Genomic DNA, 14,686 nt, shown 5'->3' with positions numbered 1-14,686 from the left:
CATGGTGGATACATGACATGAATTTGTCAAAACCCATAGACCTATATGCCACAGAGTAAACTCTATTGTAAACCATGGACTTTAGCTAATTATAACATACCATTACTGGCTCATCAATTGTAACAAATATACCACACTAATGCAAGACGTTATAACAGAAGAAACTGAGAGGGAAAAGGGTTTACGGGAACTCTCTACTACTTGCTCAATGTTTTGTAAACCTAGAACTTCTCTAAAAATGTCTGTTCGTCTAAAAAATAATCAACGTCCACTGATAGGATTTCAGATTCCTCATTAAACTAACCTTTAAGAAGCTACCACTTGTTGAGTCTGGTTTTGGTGTTCAAAGAAGAATATTCATAGAAGAATATTCATAATTATTTGAAAAGGCTGTTAAAATACTCTTTTCCAATTACATATCTGTGTTGGGCCAGATTTTCTTCATCTGCTTTAACCAAAACAACATATCACAACAGATTGAATGAAGAAGCAGATATGAGAATCTTCTTTCTATTAAATCACACAAAATCTAAAAATAATCCCTCTTCTCACTAAATTTTTTTAAGAAAATAGTAATTTTTCTCTTGAAATGTTATGAATGTTACATGCAATGTTTAAGTTATTTTAAAACAAATAAATATTTTTATATATATTTTTAAATGGTCTCAGTTTGCATTTCTTATACAGTAAATACTGATAGATATAGTCCACACAAATGAAAGCTCTTTGGGGTCTTCAAAAACATTTTGAGAGTATAAAGGGGTCCTGACGAAGTGAGAGAGTAGCATTGACCTATATACACTACTAAATGTAAAACAGATAACTAGTGGGAAGCAGCCGCATCGCACAGGGAGATCAGCTCGGTGCTTTGTGTCCACCGAGAGGGGTGGGATCGGGAGGGTGGGAGGGAGATGCAAGAGGAAGGGGTTATGGGGATATATGTATACATGTAGCTGCTTCACTTTGTTGTACAGCAGAAACTAACACAACATTGTAAAGCAATTATACTCCAATAAAGATGTGAAAAAAAAGGGAGGGGTGGTCCTGAGAACAAAAAGTTTGGGAACTGAGGCTTCGGGCCTATGTGGTCTGACTAAACTTTAATTTTTAGGCTATTTTCTGGACCATTTAACAAGTGATGTACTAATAGCAACTGCATCTAATAGTTAGTTAAGCGGAAGCTGCCAATCTCCAGAAAGTGGCCATCAGGGCTGTCCGGGCATATGCAAAAAAGATATGTATGCTAAGCGTATCTTTTTTCAAGTGTGAATTTGGAATTTGTTCAATTTTCATTCTTCTGTTATCTTCCTTTATAATGAAACATTGCAAAGAATATAATAAAACATGAAGATAAATAAAAAAACAGTGCAAGTCAAATTTATGGTGTGGGAACATAAGGCTTTGCTATTACAGCTTTTAATGGCAGATAGTTTACAATAAACATTGGGCTTAGCCTGGTAGAAAATAGTCACAGACAGGAGGTAATTACTTGTCCATCTCCAAGCATCAGAAGCTCTGGAGTCCCTCCAGCTGAATAATGTAGATCTGCCAACTGTCACTCACTTGGACTAATGCTTTTTTTGGTGGTTGTTTTAATTAAATTGGAAAAAAAGAACATAAGATAAACCTCCCTCTGAAAGTGCTAAAATTCCACGGATGGATAAATCCATGGCCCATCCTTTTGCACTGTCTTTATTAGTCTTGAGTAAATCACAGAGGCTCCCATAAATAGAGTCACAGAGGGGAATGGAATGTATATGGTGTTAGAAAGGGCTTGTTACCAGCAAATCTGAATATTACAGTGACGGTTCTATAAACAGTAAGAGAAAAACAGCTAGATCCCCATACAGATAACAAGAATATAAATGGACCTTTTAACGAGCTTTGCATCATCACATATGAAATAATAAATACACCCAAACAGAGATAAAAAGAGGAAGAGCAAAATTATGCGAAAATTCTGTCGTTAAGATTTGTGGGCAGCCTGGCTCAAAATAGAAACGAAGCAGCTTTCCAAAGACTCGAAGGTTTTAGATAAAGAAAATACAATCGCTCTAATTCTTGTTTAATCTTGTTGCCTTCAGATTTTGTCAGAAACTCTTACCCACCTCTGGTTATTTGAGGACAGGGGAACTGTTCACAGAAATATACCTGAAACACAGTCTCACAAGTAGAAATTCTAATTTTAAGCCTTTTACATTTAAAAAAAGAACCATGGCAAAATTCAAGGTTATGTGTAAGGAGGATAGCCAAGATACAAATGCCATGCATATTCTACGTTAATCTCCAATATGCTTCACAAATAACTTACATTTATCTTTGCTGTATACTTTGGATTAAAGGGTAATTTAGCATCAATTTTTAAGTTGTTAACGAGAAAGCCTTCAGGTGTTATTAATATCTTCGATTATTTGAAATCAAGAGCTCTTGAAGTCACACTGTGTTTTTAGCCGGGATGTTTTCTTCTTGAAATAAAGAATAAGGGTAAGAGTCATTCTAATTTTTATTTGGATTATCATTTCATTGGCTAAGAGGTTGCCCCAGGACTTCAATGGAAACTTCCATTTCATTTCACAGTGAATGAAAACATTTTTCCTTACACAGCCCTGCATAGCAGAACTAGCTTATCCCATGGCAATGCTAATAATAGCCTGACTTGTTATATGTTCAAAAAGAATTTAAAAATAAATAATGCTAGATCTTAGGAACCGTAATGATCTCTACTTTCAATTTCTTATGAAAATGTATGACATGTCACAGGTGCCAAACCCAAAAGAAGTAATGTGGACGGTGAGAAAATGAATAAAATTTAAAAAGAAACTGAGGTACTGAAACGGCGCAAGACCCTATTGTCCTTCCCCACACTCACCCCGCAACCCCCGTCTTCCTCCTGCCTTTTGTCTGTAGAAGAACTTTAGCCAAAGAATAAGTTTAATCAGAGAAATGAGAAAATACAGAAGCAAAGGAAAGCAAACTGGACAAAATAATAGTTTAGTCATTAAGCAAAGTCAAGGACCTTTAGTTCCTCCTCAAGGGCTACAGATAATATTCGGAGCCATACCCTTTGAGCTGTTTTGTAGATACTGAAACTCCCACCAGGTGGAAGAAGTTAACTACATGATGACCAGACTGCAGCCATGACAGGAGCTGCCACCATTCCGAGAACTGGCCTCAAGGAAACGGGAACAAACCGACTGTGGAACTGAAGACGAACTGTTCTTAAAACAATCAAGGTGATGTTGATCAGACCAACACGTGACCAATTTCAAAATGACTGTCAGAGCTGGCTGTGCTGTCTCTGCATGTAGCCCCCTCCCTCCTCCAAAGGCTCTTGCCCACTGGTTGTCGGGGGTGGGGGGGAAGAGGGCGCGGGGAGTCAGCCTTTGGACAGGAGTCCGAGCACCCCAGCCCCTTGCCGGCCTCTGAAATAAAGCAAACTTTTGTTTCCACCAAGCTTGACTCTTTACTGTCTTCAGAGCTGTGAGCAGCCGGACCCCACTTTTGGTAACGGTACTACTTTTCTACTAGTTTTCGTTCTGGTACTGATGCTTGCTTTCAACAGCTTCACAGGGTCAGTGCAAAAGTAAGCATGATGGCATGAGACCAACACTTTGTAAACCAATAAGACTCAACATTGAGTATTAAGAAGTCCTAGATTTAACTACAAGTTTGCACTCGGAACGCTTACAGGTAGAAGAGACCTCATGAATGGACTTTATCTGACCTTTACAGTGTTTTTCCAAAAATTGAATTGGTTGCCGACATTCACAAATCAGGATATTTCACAAAAACAGAAATAAACAAAGACCTACATTTCTGTCTTCTGGAGCAAGTGAGCAATCAGCAGTTCTGGCAACACAGCACCAACGTTGCTGCACCCTGGCAGAGGGACAGGAGCTGGGCCTTGGCGGTTCTCCTCCCAGGGGCTCAAGAGTTCCCCCAGCCCACTTTGCGCATGTGCAGTGCACTTCCTGCTTGGCGTTTGGCTATATTTGCATGTGAGGCCCCTTTGGATGAAACTTGCTCCACCTGTGAGTCAGTGAAGATGCCTGATCAGACTCCGGTGTTAGCTTCTTCTGGGTTCCTCCCTATCCTTTCCAATAAAATCCAGTATTCACTGTAGAGTTTCAGATCCTGATTGAATCTAAAAGGAGAGGCGTTTAGGGCCGTTGCTCCAGATCAGAATCACTTCCAAGTTATCACTGATCTGGAGATTTTCTGGGAAATAAGGACTCAGAGCCTTGACTAGAAGTGTTTGTCTAATCTAGGTTGAGCTGGGTAATGCATCTCGATTCAGAGCAAGAGTAATTCTGGGACCAAACAGGAAAAAGACTGGTGATGGAGGTATCATTGAAATGTCTCTCTGTATACGAGGTGGGGAAGAGAAGAATTCCTGGATTCTGGACCCCACGCTGCCTCTAACAACCTGTGTGACCTGAGGTGAGTCACTTCATCCTTAGCCTCTGTTTCTTCACCTAAAAAATGAAGGGGATGTTTCTGCGTTCAGAGCCCAGGCCATACATTAGAATCACCTGGAGGATTTTTTTTTAAATACTGATGGTCCAGATCACCTGAGTCTGATTCTCTGAGATGGGGGTCCAGGAATCAGTATTTTCATGACACTCCCCTCTGTGATTCTGAGGTACAGATAGGGAAACGGTGCAACATTGTCTCCAAGGAGAGACATGATTCCACCGGATCTCCAATTTTCCTTCCCATTCTCCAATTTTGTGGTCTCAGGCATTGGGTGTGGGTGCTAGGAGAATAGCCATTTGTTCTGTTAATTTCTCCTTTATGTCGGATTGCTGGCAAAGGCTATCCATTTCACCCTTAAAAAAAATTTTTTTTTTCATTAAATCACTAGAAGAAGCCTGGACTAGAAGCCCCAATTCTAACACCCACTCCCTTAAATTCACTCTCCACAACCTATTCAGGGATCACTTGTATCACTTCACAGTATAATAAGGTAACTGCCAGCCACACCCTCTGCATGAACACCTGGAATGTGACGAGTCCCGATTGAGATGCACTGGAATTGAAAAATATACACTGAACTTTGTGTATTTAGTACCAAAAAAGTAAAATATCTCATTAATAATTTTTATGTCAATCACATGTTGAAATGACAATGTTTTAATATAGTGAGTTTAATAAAATATATTATTAAAATTAAATTCCCGTTTGCTTTTACCTTTCTAAATATGATTACTAGAAGATTTTAAATTACTTAGGCTGCTCCCATTATATTTCTACTGGACAGTGCCGATTAAGAGGTGTCCACTTTCTGAAACTTCCATTGAAGCTTATAGTGTTTAAAAGAAGAATGAACTCCTCAGAATGAACTAAGTTGGGGTCTGAAAAACATTTTATTTCCAGTCTTTACTGCCCAGGCTCCTACAAGGGGACGATTCTTAATAGAACCTACACAACTTCATCTGGATGGGGATACACAAATAAACTCAAAAGCAGTGCTCTGGCAACAGGACACTCTTGTACAAACAGGGCCCTTGGGAGAATCCTAGTGGAAAACTTCAAGGGAGAATGATGTGGAGGTTAGTGGTCACTTCCTCCTTCCTTCCACCCAACATTAGGAATATAATTTCACTATATGTACCGGTCCACGATGCTTTCCCCGTTCATGCACTCACGTGAGTTCTGTCCTGAAGCCGGAAAAATGCAAACCATAAAGAATGAATTAAACGAGTGAGTGCATTTGGAGGGGACAGCATCTGTAGGTCCCACTCACAGCAACTTTGTTTTTCATCACTGGTGTCTCAAATGCTTCAAAGCAGTTGTTTCTGCAGCCTTGTGGGATTTCCAGCCAAAAGGTCTCAGATTAGCAGTAATCTGGCTCCCACCCTTGCCTTATCATGCAGCCACAATAGAGGGCAGGGAGGGAAAAACACGTAAGACTGAATGGAAAAACAAGGCCAGCTTTAAGTGCAGAAAGAGCAGGCAACTATCCAGAATCTGGGAATTCAGAGGAGCCAGGAGCGCTCCAGCACACTCAGGAAGATTTTGTTCCGTAGCTGGCCGAAGCTCTTTACCCTTAAGGCTTTGAAGCCTGGTAAATGCACGTGCTCCCAGGTGTCCCCCATATTATTCATTCCTACCTTAACGTGAATACCTTTTAGGTGAGCTCGATTTGATAAATATTGATGGACCACCACGTGCAGCTGCCCTAAGCAGAATTTGGTAAGACAGGGAGGGAAAGGAACGTGGGGGAGGGAGGAAAAGGGCAGAGACGGAAGGCGGGGAGAGCTGACGGACGTCCTCTAACTCTGCCGGCGCTGGGAGAAATTCTTCCGCCAGAAAGGACTGGCGCACCGGCAGGCAGCACTGAGTGGGACCTCTAGCAACACTTGGAGGTACTTCGTTCCTCGCAGTGAGAGCCTTCCGTCTTTCCATCTCCCCCTCCCAGTCTCCCAGGCCCACACACTCCTCTGCTGTGGGGCTTGCTCCATCGTCTTACTTTCCTTCCTCCCGCGCAAGCACAAAGACTGCGTCTTATTCCTCTAAGTCCGTGGAACCTAGCACGGCACTTGGCACTTAAGTGCTTAATAAATGTTTGATGAATGAATCCGTAACGGCACCGCCCTGCCTCATGGTGGGGGGAGGGGCGGGGGACGGGGCACCAGGAGAATCTATCATCCTGCTGGTGGCACTCGGTTCCAAACCCCTGCATCAAACTCTGCCTGTGTTTCTCAACTCTGGACACAACTTTGTGAAACAAAGACAAAGGGGAAGAGGCCTGAGACAGGTCGGGGCATGAAGATACCGCCGACTATGTGCTCACATACCTACTGAGATGCTGCCAGAACGTTGCTTGGCCTTTTCCCGTGGACACTTGTGTTACTGTTTTATCCCTGACCTCAGTAGGTTTTTTTAATGAGAAAAAAGCATTATTATGACTTGTTTTGCTCTATCCTGTATCGAAGTAAATAAAAAGCAGAGTATCTCAGAACCCTACCCCCCCATAGTAGATTATTCTACTTTTTAACAAGCTGACTCATCACCGTTTTCCAGCACTTGTGATGTGCAGCATGTGAGCGCCTGGCACTCAGAAAGCCCACGGTTCCAGTAACAGTTGTGTGGCCTTGGATAAGGGACACAGGGAGACTCTTTGTCCTCTGGTTTCTTCAGTGTATTAAAGGAGATAATGGTATATTCAATGGGTATGAAAAAAGCTTAACATTCGTCTGCACGAAACTCTTTGAAATGCATGAAGGGCCCTACAGTGTATAAATATAACACTTGCCCTATAGTGTTCACTTAGAACCCTTGTCCGAACATTTATAAAATCTCTCTGTGGATGTGTACACACACACACACGAATATATTTAAAATTGCTTAATTGCTTTTAAAGTTTTAAAGTAAACACACTGAAATGATTATAAGGCATCTGTACAGTGTATCCAAAATGCAAGCCTGCCACGATAAGAGCTATTTGAGAAGCTAAATCACATCAATTCAAGAATAGCAATGAGCCAATTGATGAAATACTGCATTAGCAGCAGCCTCTGACCCCATATGAGGCCAACCAAACGCTTTTTCCTCTCTTTGTAATTTAATCATTTTCAGTTAAATTAATTTCTTAAAATCCACTCAGATAAGCTGCCTGTGTTAAACACACACACACACCCCTCCAGGTGTAGGTGAAATAAAGGACAAACCGCACCCTAGTTGTGACTCTCTCCCTCTGCTTGATTTTGGTAATGGACAATATCCTGTTCCTTTTTTCTCTATCTGAAAGAATTTTCCATAACTTCTTCCTGCTAATGTGTGACGTCAAGGGCCCCCAATCCCCCAAGATAGAGACCCAGTAACCATAATACAAAACTATGAAAATGCAGCCGTAAGAGACCCCACTGTGTCTCTGGCTTTTTTTTTTCACGTTTTAAAAACCGAACACACACTAACTGGCTCGGAAGGTGGTTTTGTAAAGGTAGCAACTTTGAGAAGAGTGCTGACAAGCCCGCCCTGCACGTTTGTGCTCGGGCTTGCTGGTGGAGCATATTCCACACACATCCAGGAATTTGTTTGAGGACTGAGTGTGGTTTAGTCATGTTTTAAGAATGTTCTCTCATTATCCTGACTCAGAGGGTGCAGCGAGCCAAGAAGGGAGGCCGCCCAGTGATACCTTCTGTTCCATCTGGTTTTCAAGAACTGCCTTCCGTGGTCCTGATGCCCATGGACTGATGTCACCGAGGTTCATTCCTTCACATGTTCTTTTCACAGGGCTCGAGCAAGAGAGCTTTTTCCTGTTGACGTGTCTAAAACTGAGTGACCTTGGGTTGGGCTGGCTGAGGGAGGGGAGAGGTGAGGGGAACCAGAGAAGTCTCTAGCCTGGAAGGAGAGGAGAGAACCAGGGACCAAAATGACCAGCCAAGAAATTTGTTTGGGAAAATAGAAATCTAAGAGCTGCAGTTTGGCAAGGTACTCTGACTCTTAATGAGAAAGGCAGAGGGAGAAGAGAGGGAAAATGGGATGAGGTGGGCAGGGGGAAGATGAGGAAGGAGAGGAGGAGGAAAGCAAGACAGGAAGAAAGAGGCGGGAGGAAAAGGAGCATGACTCAGTGTGGGACAGAAATGCATCTCTAAGGGACATCATGAAGAAATGCACCGAAATGAGACTGGAAGTTGAAAATCAGGATATACTACCCAATATGGGAACTCTGGTCTTGTCAGTGTCCTGGAAGTAGGAGAAATAGCTCTAATAATTCATCTTTAATCATCTTGTGCCACTGGCCAAGCACATGCTTGAATGACATTTTGAAGTTTCCTCAACGGCTGGAATAGGCATCAAGTGGTCACATCTACCAGTTCTGGTGAGGGAACCTCCTCACAGGTGTCCACATGATATGGCAGACACGCACATGCACACACACACACGCACATGCACACACACGCACACACATGTGTACACAGGCACACGTGCTTTAAAAACCACCCCATGGCTTTCCACTGTACTTAGAATAAAATCCAACCCTAGATCTTGCAACCTCACCAGGCTTCCCTCTCAACAGTTTTCCAGCCATACTGGCTTCTTTTCAGCTCCTCGAATCCCCTGAGCTCTCTTTCACCTCAAGACTTTCCCAACGTTGTTTGCCCCACCTGTGCCCCTTCTCCACCCTCCGAGAGCTGGCTCCTCTCCATCCTTTGGGTCTCACCAGAGAGGCCATCTTTGACCACTTTCTCTAAATAGGTTCCCACCCTCCCCATTGCCACCCCCAATATTCTCTGTCACTGCACCCTATTCGTGTCCTGGTGCTAATTACCATTGTCAGCATGTATTTACTGATTTGTCTACATGTAAATTGTGCTTGACACCTACCACTCAAAGATTTGTTAAGTGAACAGACAGAATGTTCTAGATTTATTTGTTTGGGGTGCACAGCTTGGAACACTGGCAGCAGTCCCAAGTAATCCACCTTCAGTGTCCCCTCCTCCTCCCCGCTGCACCTCACCTAGTACCCACCTAAGTCTTGAAGCCATTCCCACTGCCTGCGGAAACTCTGAGAGGGCTTCCCCCCACCCAGCCCTCGCTAGAGGGAAGGGAAGCATCTGTCCTTGGTGGGAGAGGCAATGAGAGGCCACAAAGGGTTAACGAAATAAATTAGTTAGCCACTAATCTGATGCTACTTCCATATAATTAGAAAAACAGAAAGTGAATCATAAAAGAAAGAGTCCTGGGACTCCCTGGTGGTCCAGTTGTTAGGACTCGGCGCTTTCATTGCTGTGGCCCCAGGTTCAAATCCCTGGTTGGGGAACTAAGATCCTGCAAGCCCCGCAGCATGGCCATAAATAAATAAATAAATAAATTTTAAAAAAGTAGTCCTGAAGAGAAGAGTGTGCAGGCATTAGAAATATTCTATGTCAGGGACTTCCCTGGTGGTCCAGTAAATTAAGACTCCGCGCTCCCAATGCAGGGGGCCCGGGTTCGATCCCTGGTCAGGGAACTAGATCCTGCATGACACAACTAAGAGCCCAAATGCCGCAACTAAAGAGCCTGCATGCCGCCTGCCACAACTAAGACCCGCACAGCCAAAATAAATAAATAAATAAATATTAAAAAAAAAAAAGAAATATTGTGTGTCAGGGATGAATGCTCCTCTGTGTGGCATGGTCATCTGATGGATCACTCCTCCATCCCTGTGATTACAGAGGACACTTCACAGAGAAAAACCTCCATGGCTGCCAGGATCAGGAAACAGATGATTAGAAAGGAGCTCCCCCCGCCCCTCGCTGCCCCTGCTCCTCCAGCAAGCTGCCTTCGGGTCGTTGCTCTGCGCTCTCTCTCACTTGCTCGGCATTTTTATCCAAACAAAACATCACCAAGTAACCTCCATTTCATGAAGGTCCACAAGTTGCTCAGCGCCCTGTTGATGAGAAGGATTTTTGTTGTTGTTGTATTTGGCCTGAATATTCATCTGTCCAGAAGCATGTTTAATAATCACATGAGATCCCTGATGTAGCTTTTCTGAAGCCCGAGTCTTGTTCAGAGCTTGGTGATCGGTCCACAGATTAAACTCGTGGCCAAACATATATGGCTTGAGTTTATCCAAAGTCCAAACAAATCAGATACCCCTTCTGGACAAAAGTCAAGTTCTTTCCTTTGGTAATAATTTCTCAGAAATTCAGAAAAGCAGTATGTTTTATGTTCTCAAAGTTCTTATAATCACATCCAATCCTGTGTCAGCTGCATCAGTTGCCATAATGAAGGGTTTCAAAAAGTCTGAAGCTTCCAAAATGGATAAAGAAATCACAGCCTGTTTGAACTCTTGAGAAATATCCCAGCAAACTTTAATGAGTTTGCTCTCTCTTTGTAAAACAGCACAACAGACTGGCTACAATTCCAAATGAGGAAAATTCTAAGGGATCCCCCAAAGGACATGCTGTTTTAAACTTAATTGTAGAGAGTTTGCCAATCTCTAGTAGAGTCTACTTTATTCTACAAGAGAATCATATCTCAAATATTTGACCTATGAAAGCCCAGCAGTCATTACTAAATTTCAAATAGTTCACGGATGGCTGCAAGCCCCAAATTGGACACACCCTCACGATTAGGTATGAGGTCACAAAATGTCACTCTCTGAAATTCAGGATAAAAAAAAATATCAATCTAACATTAACCACCATGATATTAGCAACATAAGATTACCATTTTTTAAAAAAAAAAACAAGCTTTTGGAGATGTTTTATAAATTCGTGGGGTGATGTACCTTGATGTATCCTCAGACTTCAACAAGGAGTATTAAGTCTACATAATACAAATAACCATGACAGCTACCACTTGCTGAAGAAGCTATCAGGTGGCAGGTTCAAGGCCAGAAACTTTGCACTTGCTGTTTCATTAATCCTCACACCAAGCTGGTGAGGAGGCTCTGACTGTTCCCATTGTACCAATGAGGACCTCAAGGTGTGAAGAGGGATAAAAGTTGTTCACTAGCATACAGCAAGGGCCATCGATGAGATTCAAACCCAGGGCTTCTCGACTCCAAACTATGCCGTCAATGGCGTAAGTGGAAGAGAAATGGTCCCGTAAAGTTGAGTAAAAAGGCAGTTAACTGAAACAAAGATGGGGTAAAAAAAAAAAAAAAAATCTAAAGCTTTGAGGTGAATAGTCCAAATCAGTTATCCGGACTGAAACAGCTCTGGAGGGAAGGAAGGTTATTCCTTAAAGCCTCCTCGGCCTGCTAGATATATCACTCAAGAACACTCAATCCTCTTTGATTTAATTCAATATTCACCGAACCTTCAGATCTTTAATTTGATCTCCCGGGGATGCCTTTCCACCAGGAGGAAGTACCTTGTGCATATGACCAGGGCTGGTCAGCTGCCAGCTTTAGTCTCTGGGGTAAAGCATCAGCTTAGTCAGGTGGAGGACATTTAGTCTCTGCTGAGTGGAATTACTGGGAATCAGTTCCCATAAAGATCAGCGCTGAATTAACTAAAATGGCATTTCTGATCTTAAAAGACCAAGGACCCAATCCTGGGTCTTCAGTGACTTCCATCAAAATGTATACATAGCCTAGAGGGTTCACCTTGAAACAGCCTACTAGGCTCTCCAGCCACCTTAATTACATCAATAAAGGAGCACTTTTAATGAGTGACGTTGAGATGATCACATTGCATACCCACAGTCTGGCCAAATTATCTCTATGGGATGAATGCAGAATGTCACAACAGCCCATGCCATATTCAATAAGCCGTTAGCTAGTTTTAAAAATTAATCAGATGAAACAGACTTACGGTTACCAAAGGGGATAGGAGGGCTGTGGGGGAGAGAGATATTAGGAGTTTGGGGTTAACATATACACACTACTGAATATAAAATAGGTAAACAACAAGGACCTACTATATAGCACAGGGAACTATACTCAATATCTTGTAATAACCTATAATGGAAAAGAACCTGAAAAAGAATATATATATTATATATGAATATATTTTATATTTATATATATATATATATAACGGAATCACTTTGTTGTACCCTTGAAACTAACACAACATTGTAAATTTACTAAACTTTGATAAACATTTTTTTTTTAATTAATCAGATGAATCCCCTACCCAGAGGGGTTCTGGAGGAGAATCCATGAAGCTTTAAAGAACGACGTGCCCACAGTCCCCTTCTCAGGAAAGCCACTCCTAGAGATTCTATCTGTAAGCAATCTGCCATGGCACATAGCTTGTGCACTGAATGAAGGCAACGTCACCTCGTTGGCCTCAGCTGATGAGAACAGAAGCCTGTTAGTCACGGTGAGGCCCAGGTAAAAAAACGACCACGTTGTTTATGACGGAGCCCATCTCCTTCTGGGGCCACTTGGCCTGAAGCTCTGTGCCCATCAGGGGAGCTCCTGACTGGATAATGACAAAGCGACCTAGTTAGACTCTCTCTTAGGAAGAGGAAATACTCAGTGGACAAAGAGAGCATGGGTTGTTCCAGATCAAGTGAGTAGCTGGGCCAGGTCTCATGAGGTGCCTAACACTTGGGAGGCTTAGAAAGCATAGCTACCCCTCTGCACAGCTTCCTCTTTGCAATGAGTTCAACATTGCCCTCAAAAATGCGATTTCCAGGGCTTCCCTGGTGGCACAGTGGTTAAGAATCCTCCTGCCAATGCAGGGGACAGGGGTTCGAGCCCTGGTCCAGGAAGATCCCACATGCTGTGGAGCAACTAAGCCTGTGCGCCACAACTACTGAGCCTGCGCCCTAGAGCCTGCAAGTTACAACTACTGAGCCCACGCACCTAGAGCCCATGCTCTGCAACAAGAGAAGCCACAGCAATGAGAAGCCCGCGCACCGCAACAAAGAGTAACCCCAGCTCACTGCAACTAGAGAAAGCGTGCGTGCAGCAACGAAGACCCAACGCAGCCAAAAATATAAATTTTAAAAAAATGTGATATCCAAAACCCAATACAGAGTCTACTTCTGAAATTTTATACTTGAAGTTGCCCTTTGCAGAACTCTTAGATTAAACTGAAAAATTTCTTGACACTTATTTGCAAACACCAAATATCTCAGTCATTAGAATCTATTATCTACTTAAGTTGGTTTTTTTCCTTAATTTATTTATCACCTATTAGGGACACCGTGCAAAGAGCAATGAAGAGTAGGATCCTTTCCCCAACCAGGAATTGTGTTTCTTCCTCACTTTAATATTTCACTTTCTTGGCATTTTGCTCTTTAAAGCTAGAACGAATCTTATTGGCAACTTACATGCCAAGCTCAAGTTCACTCACTAAACACTGAACCAGGAGTTGCTCAGTAACTTTTTACAGGCTGACCTCTGGCACTCTCACCCTCTTTCAAGGGCACCATGGTGCTTTTCATAGAACTTAATTTTCAGAAACACTTGAAATGTAGAAGAGTTTAAAACTGAGACATGAAGGGATGTCTCCAAACTTTGTTATTTAAAAATCTTAAAAAATGTATGATTGACACACATACGCATTAAATAAAATCTTAAAATATGCCTCAGAAAGTAAAGCTACTGATTACTGAGTGCTTTCTGTACACCAGGTATGATGGTAAGTGCTTCACTTGTCCTGTCTCATTGAATCCCCACGGCAACCTTTTGAGGTAGACACTATTATTTTATATAGATGTTGAAGTAGAAGGAGAAAAATCTGGGTCCAATATGTACCAAGATGTTTTTCTTACTAGGTAGGTAACATCAGGGATTTGGGAATCGGAAGCCCTGCTTTTTTATATATATATAAATTTATTTATTTTTGGCTGTGTTGGGTCTTCATTGCTGCGTGCGGGCGTTCTCTAGTTGCGGCGAGCAGGGGCTACTCTTTGTTGCGGTGCGCGGGCTTCTCATTGCGATGGCTTCTCTTGTTGCGGAGCATGGGCTCTAGGCGCATGTGGGCTCAGTAGTTGTGGCTCACAGGCTCTAGAGCGCAGGCTCAGTAGTTGTGGTGCATGGTCTTAGTTGCTCTGTAGCATGTGGGATCTTCCCGGACCAGGGCTCGAACCCATGTCCCCTGCACTGGCAGGTGGATTCTTAACCACTGCACCACCAGGGAAGTCTAGAAGCCCTGCTTTTGAGCCCTGGTCTGCCACTTACCATGTGTCCTAGGGCAGGTCACTTCTCTTCGACTATCTCACCTGCGTTTCAACCTCCTTCTCTGTTAATCATTAATCGTTATAATTATTTTTATTTGAGGGGGGCCTAGCT

This window comes from Lagenorhynchus albirostris, chromosome 20, assembly GCF_949774975.1.
Source record: "Lagenorhynchus albirostris chromosome 20, mLagAlb1.1, whole genome shotgun sequence".
NCBI lineage: Eukaryota > Metazoa > Chordata > Mammalia > Artiodactyla > Delphinidae > Lagenorhynchus > Lagenorhynchus albirostris.
The sequence above is the reverse complement of the archived record's forward strand: the minus strand, read 5'-3'. Positions refer to the sequence as shown.